The following is a 6,864-nucleotide window of genomic DNA, read 5'->3' on the forward strand; positions in this document are numbered from 1 at the left end:
GACCTCATTGCAGTCTGCAACTTCCTTGTGAGGGGAAGAGGAGGGGCAGACATGATCTCTTCAATGTGGTGCCCAGTGACAGGACCTGAGGGAATGGCCTAAGGATGTGTCAGGGGCAGTTTAGGTTGGATGTTATAAAAAGGTTCTTCACCCAGAGGGTGGTAGGGCACTGGAACAGGCTCCCCAGGGCAGTGGTCAGAGCACCAAACCTGTCTGAGTTCAAGAAGCATTTGGACAATGCTCTCGGGCATATGGAGTGACTCTGGGAATGGTGCTGTGCAGGGCCAGGAGCTGGACTTGGTGATCCTTGTGGGTCCCTTCCAACTCAGCTTACTCTCTGATTCTCTAACTGGTTTTGCATATACAGTCTGAATTAAGTCACAAAGCCACTCAGTAAGTAGTCATCTAGTGGTACTTTAATCACTATGAGTATGTTGTGTAGGGGTTTTTCAGGTTAATACATCCACATCTACTAAATTGCTGATGGATTCCTATGTGGTGAATAACAACCTTCTGAAAACAGGTTTGGCTTTACCAGTGTCAGGTAGCTGGAGTTCCCCTCTGCACCCAAGGGCCACAGCCCCAAAACCCAGTGTGTGTTGCTGTAAAGTGAAAGGAAATGAAATTATTTACCAGCCATCAACTTTCTTCTTCACTCAAAAATTCTTGGAGCCCAGGTACTAATACATTCTCCTAATCTGACTTCTGGTGTCCTTGCTCTCTGGCAGGTAACAGTGGAAGAATTGTACAGAATTTTGCACACTGTCTTATAATTCAAAATCCAGTAATAAACAGTTACTCGGTTAAGAAATAGCCCCAGCACCTTGGTTGGCCAAGTACTAGCAGTTTTATCATGTAACAGATTAATTACATGAAGCCATTTTGAAGGGAAGTAACGCTATTTAAGGTGAAGTACTTGTGCTCAGGCACTGCCCATATACCAGCACTTCCCCTGAGACTCTGAGCTCAGCACCTCTGAGAGTGAGCCCTTGCAGCTCAGTTATTCACTGCAACAGAACCATTAGAGAAGGTGACAGCTCTCATGTCACTAACAGCAGCTTTCTAACTTGTGTCCATCCCCAGGAAGCCAACAGCCCCTGCCCCAGCCCTTCCCCAGACCAGTGTACTGCTATTGATGATCCCCCAAGAGAGTTCTGTGAGTCAATGGGTTTCCTCTTGGAGTGGAATCATTGTCAAGAATGTGAGATTTATGGGGCCAGAAAAAATAGCTGCAGTATAGGAATAATGATGCTGTTTTCCTGTTATCTGTTTTTAGCCATGTGTCGTGTAAGCTAAAATCCACAAACAGGCTGGAGCCAGCTTTCCCCTGGAAACACAACCAACCATTCCTCATGAGAGCACCATTCTGGGATCTCACAGTCCCACTCTAGCTAGGGGAGCGCTGAGCCTCAGCAGGTTTCCCTAGTGCACACAGACAACCTTGCAAGAGCTGGGCACCCAGTTCTCCAGAACAGGGTGCATCTGCAGATTAGGTTTGTGTCCCAACAACCCAGTAACCAGAAAGGGGCCTAGAAAGGAGAAATCCAAAATACATGCTTTCTGGATACTGCCAGGCATTCCTATTCTAATTCACAATCTAAAGTAGGTGCTTTGGAGGCATCCCAGCACATGGCAGTATTACACAAAGACAATTTGAGTTTCAGAAAAAATGATACATGTATATATACATATGTACACACAGCTGTGATTCAATCACAGCCAGAACTAAGCCCCACTCAGACATTCACCCACTCCCACTGGAATGGGATGGGGAAGAGAATCAGAGGAGCAAAAGTAAGGAAACCTGTGGGTTAAGATAAAGACAGTTTAATAGGTAAAGCAAAATCCACACATGAGCAAAGCAAAATGAGGAATTCATTCACCAGTTCCCATGGGCAGGCAGGTGTCCAGCCCCAGGAAAACAGGGCTCCATCATGCATAATGGTTACTTGGGAAGAAAAACACCACCGCTCAGAATGTCTCCCCGCTTCCTTCCTGTTCCCCAGCTTTATATGCTGAGTGTGACAGCACATGGTGTGGGATATGCCTTTGGTCAGTTGGTGTCAGCTGTCCTGGCTGTGTCCCCTCGCAACTTCTTGTGCACCCCCAGCTTACATGTTAATGGAGAAGGGTGAAGAGCAGAAAAGATCTTGATCCTATGCCCAGCAATAAAGAAAACACCTCTGTATTATCAACATTATCTTCAGCACAATTTCAAAACAGGTCCCCATACTAGCTACTATGGAAAAAAATAACTGTTCCAGCACACACACATATGTACACATACACAGAGATATGTGTATATCAGATTTAAACACAGTTAAAAGGCAAAACTCTGAGGTCCACTTGAAACCTTCACAGGTTTGCCTTAGTTACGTTGCCATAAGGTTACCAGGCATAAATATAATGTCAGTCACATTTACAAAGCTGACATGCTTTACTAGAAAGCATTATCGTGACCTCTGAAGAAAGTGAGGAGTTAGAAGCTTGAGTTGCTCTTTGTGCCCTCCACTGAAGAACCATCAGTGCTAAGCAGGATGTGCTGCTCTGGCTGCACCACCCATCTCTCGCTTCAAAGAGCAAGCTCTTGGCAAATGAGTGCTCTTGCTCTTACACTCTTAACAGAGCCCCATGAGTGCAACGAGCGATCCAACAGAAGCTGTGAAAGCTGTTCGTAAACCAGGCCTTGCTTTCCCAAAGGCAGGTCAGTCTTCAAAATGGCTTCATAGAATTAATCTGTTACATGATAAAACTGCTAGTACTTGGTCAACTAAGGTGCTGGGGCTATTTCTTAACCTGAATAACTGTTTCTTACTGGATTTTGAATTATAAGCCAGTTTGCAAAATTCTGTTCCCATTTAGAGTGGTTTTCTTTGGGCTACAGTATGTCATTAATTCCACTTCATCATGTTACTGAGTCATGGCTGTGCAACCGCACCACACATTAACTGGAAGCTCAAAAGTTTCAGTTCACCTGATCTGACTGTTCGCAAGACCTAGTTGGACACATGTAGGCCACTATATAAAGTGATAGTCTTATAATATGTATGTGACTTTACATACTGAATTAAGAATTACCATCTGGTGGAAGGAGTTAATAGTGGTGCCTTTGGGGCTATGAGGCTGTGTGCGCTGGCCTTTGGGGCTATGAGGCTGTGTGCGCTGACATGGTCTCAATTCTCTTTTTTTTCCTCTGTGTGAACTGAGTGTTGACTGCTGTTGATAAGTCTTATTAAAATTTCTTTATGTTTTACTGATGTTGGCAGGAGTTTTCTGAAGAAGCAAGACTGCTGGGCTAGGATCTATTGCAGTTACGCTGACACAGGGTTTTTTTGTTGTTGTTTTTGTATTAATTAATTAATCATTTAGGGACTGCTGTAGGAGTTACTACCACAGTGGTCCTGGTAATAACATGGTATTAACACATTAAGAACACTGGTAGCAGCAATATAGTGTTGTCTCAATATATCTCTAGGTTGCTTTCTCTTGTATCTCCACTATATGAATGTTTTTGAGAATAAAGTTATTTAAAACAGGAGGGTTTTTTGTGTGTTTGTTTGTTTTGGTTGGGGTTTTCTTGTTTGTTTTGTTGTTTTGTTTTGTGTGTATATGGCTGTGGTTTTTATTTTGTTGGTGCCCCCCCCCCCCCCCAATGTAATTTAAAATTGAGGCAATTACTTCCCTTTCTCTTGGGTGTTTTATGATATGAAATACCAGCTTTATGATATAGCATCTTATACTTAGGAGACTCAAAAATTATGTAACAAAACCAAGTGAGGGTGAGAGACAAAGATCTTTGATGAAAGAAAGATTTGATGAAAGATGAGATATAAAAACCAAAGTGTTACTTTTAGAGGAAATGTATTACTCTGTGTTACAAAGAGGAAACTCTGTGTTACAGCCAGGGAAGGTAGGAAGTCATGCATCATCAGCAAAAACCCTGAGTCAGTAATGTCTGTGCTGAGAACTGTCTCCAGTCTTTTTCAATCATCTGATATTCCCAGGCTAAGCAATTTTATTGATGCTGTTCATTCTTCTTCTAAAGGACTCACAATTTCTTACATAACATTAAACCTATTAAAAAAAAAGAAAAAAAAGAAAAAAACGAGACAAGGGAAAGTACAATGGTTGAATGCTACATGTCCTCTCCCAGTCTCTGTATTGGTACCATTTCCTCTGTAGAAATTGAATCCCTGCTGCCATTCCTAATGATTGTGCCCAGAAGAGACTTGCCTGTGTACTAGGTTTCCATAAGGAATGGTTGGATTACAGGAAAGCTTATTTTCAAGTTTTGTAGGGAAGAATTTATTTCCATTACTGAGGTTTTCATTGCTGGGTGGAGAGCTGGCTAAAATATGTTTACTGGAGCTTGAGCTGAAACAATTTTATAGTCTACTTTAATCTTTGGAAGTTTGAAAGCCTGGACAAAAGCAGAGAAGAACTGAGATAAAATGGATGTGACAAGTGAGTGCTTCACAAATGAGCCGGAGCAAAATAAGGGGATGAGTGTGACCTGAAACCTGAGATTGAGTGCTCAGTTTTAGGTGTTCCATGACCTATGGCCCATTCATACAAGGGTTTAAGGGGGGAGAATACCACTGCCAAATAAAAAATCCAAGAGCACAGTACACAGGCTCACTTTTTCACGTGCCCACTTTTGACAGAATTTCTAGCCCAGTGGCCAGTCCTGACATTTCCAAAAGTGCAGTATAATCCTGTCTGATTGAAAATGTCCCAAAGCCCAAGAGGATTCCTACATGCTGGTATGTTGCTGCTGATACACAGCAGCTGAACATCAAAGTACAGTGTTGGTTGCTCACCTGTGACCTCCTTCAAACTAAGAAGGAAGTGTCTGTGGCTTTAGAAGCAGATGTGATGCAGAGTTCCAGTCCTCCCCAAAAAATCTTCTGTCTTTAAAATGGGTCAACAAGTCATTGTCGAGAATATTTACCACTATGGTTTCTTAATGAATTAGGGAAGTTCCCCGCAATTAGACTTCAAAAGTTTGTAGGTGACTTAAATGATAGGATAGACGCTTAACTCTTGGGGCGGTACCAGGGAGAAAAATTTCAAAATAATTTCCTTAATTAATTATACTTGAAAAAATACAGAGAGTACTTTATAGAAGATTAAAGGTCTTTGGTAAGTTTTAATTAAAATGAAAGCAGAGGACATATATTTTCTTGTGAGAGTTTCATATTTTAAACAGTGCTACTAGCCTTCAATATTAAAAATACCATTAAGCCTATTAAAAAATCATGAAATAAGAAAGGGAAATTACTTCCACCTCATTTTTCAGGTGCATTTTGTCCAGTTTACTCTTTCTCCACAAAGCAAGACCCTCCAGTGATGTTTTCATCCAGAGTACCACATTTTAAATGAAAGGCAGCTTTCCTTCCGCTGATCTCTCCTGCTGTGCAGGTCAGGGTAGCCTGTTTGAGAAGGGAAATCTAACCAAGCAATTTCCCTGAGGCTCACCCTAAGTGATGCTTCAAGACCTTGTTTTTGAAAAGTCTATTGTATTTCCTCCTCAAACAAGAATAAAAATAAACCCTTCCTCAAATGTAGTGGAAAACACAGAGTGAAGTCTCTTCTGGACTTCAGCTGGGGACTGGAGTAAGATCCTGGAGCCCTAGCACAGGTTTTCAGCCCCATCTTTCCATGGGATGTATGGCTGGGTGTGCATCTCCCATCCAGGGTGTGGTGAGCCAGTGAAAAGAGGTGGTAGCTGTGACTAGTCTTTGTTCAATGCAATCTCATAACAGAAATATGAGATAAAAATACAAGACCCTGGGAATGAGAGGCATATTTCCACTTCCAAAGAAATCCTGTTGATGAGTTACAAGGAACTACTGAAGCCATGACTATGGCTACACCATAGCTCTGTTGCACTAATAGTCCTGGGAAGAGGCCAGGAATGATCTGATGAACATGGGAAATGTAAAGTCTTCTGTGTTAGTGTCCAGTAGCATCTTGGCTGTTTGCTTTTGGGCTGGACCATACTCAGAGTAAACTAGAGGGATGAAAGATAGTTGTAACTCACAGCCGCTAACAAAAGGGTAAATAATGCAAAAGCTTTAGGAATGTCATAAAAACAGAATTTGCAAAACATCAGTTAAAGAATTTGAAATATGCATTTCAGCATCTCAGTGTCTGGAAAGTAGCAAGGTGTTGTGGTGCGTTTGTTGTTTGTTTTAAATAGTTCTAGGTTGCATTTGTTTGGTTTTTATAAGTTGTTCTAGTTCACTCAAGATGGCCTCCTTAGGGTTCTGTTTCAGGGTCTCCCTCCACTTCTTCCCCAAGCAGATAACTGTCAGTCACAGTTCCCATAGCAACTCCCGCCCTTTTGTATCAGTTTCCTTGTCAATCTGTAAAACCCCTCCCTGTTTTCTCATTATCTTGGTTGTCCCCTCCCATGTTTTCCTGGCGACGCTCCTGTCCGTCACCTTCTGCCCACACCCCAGCCCTAGAAACTTCTATCCTGGGCAGAGTATGATTGGAGCAGGGAGGGAAGCCACTCCTTTGTTGTTTTATTATTGGTCCATGTCTCATGCTCTTCATTTCATTCTGTATCGTTATTGGTTTACTGTGATTCGCTCCTCCCCTTGGGGAGTCTTCAACTGCTCGCCCTTAGGGGCGGATCAGGGGTAGTTGCCTGCAGCTCCCTACCCTTTCTGTACCTCCCTGACCTGAATAAACCCAACCCCTGCTGCGGACAGCTGCTGCCTCGTGTCTTCCTTCGTCTCGCCGCCTCTTCGCATTGCTGCCGCCCACTTTGCTCAACCTCTCAGGGACGCCTTCTCCCACCTCTGCCGTGGGAGAGGTCCCTGGAAGCCAGCCGATTGCCTCAGCTGCTCCCTGCCT

This window comes from Geospiza fortis, unplaced genomic scaffold (genome assembly GCF_000277835.1).
Source record: "Geospiza fortis unplaced genomic scaffold, GeoFor_1.0 scaffold166, whole genome shotgun sequence".
Classification (NCBI taxonomy): domain Eukaryota; kingdom Metazoa; phylum Chordata; class Aves; order Passeriformes; family Thraupidae; genus Geospiza; species Geospiza fortis.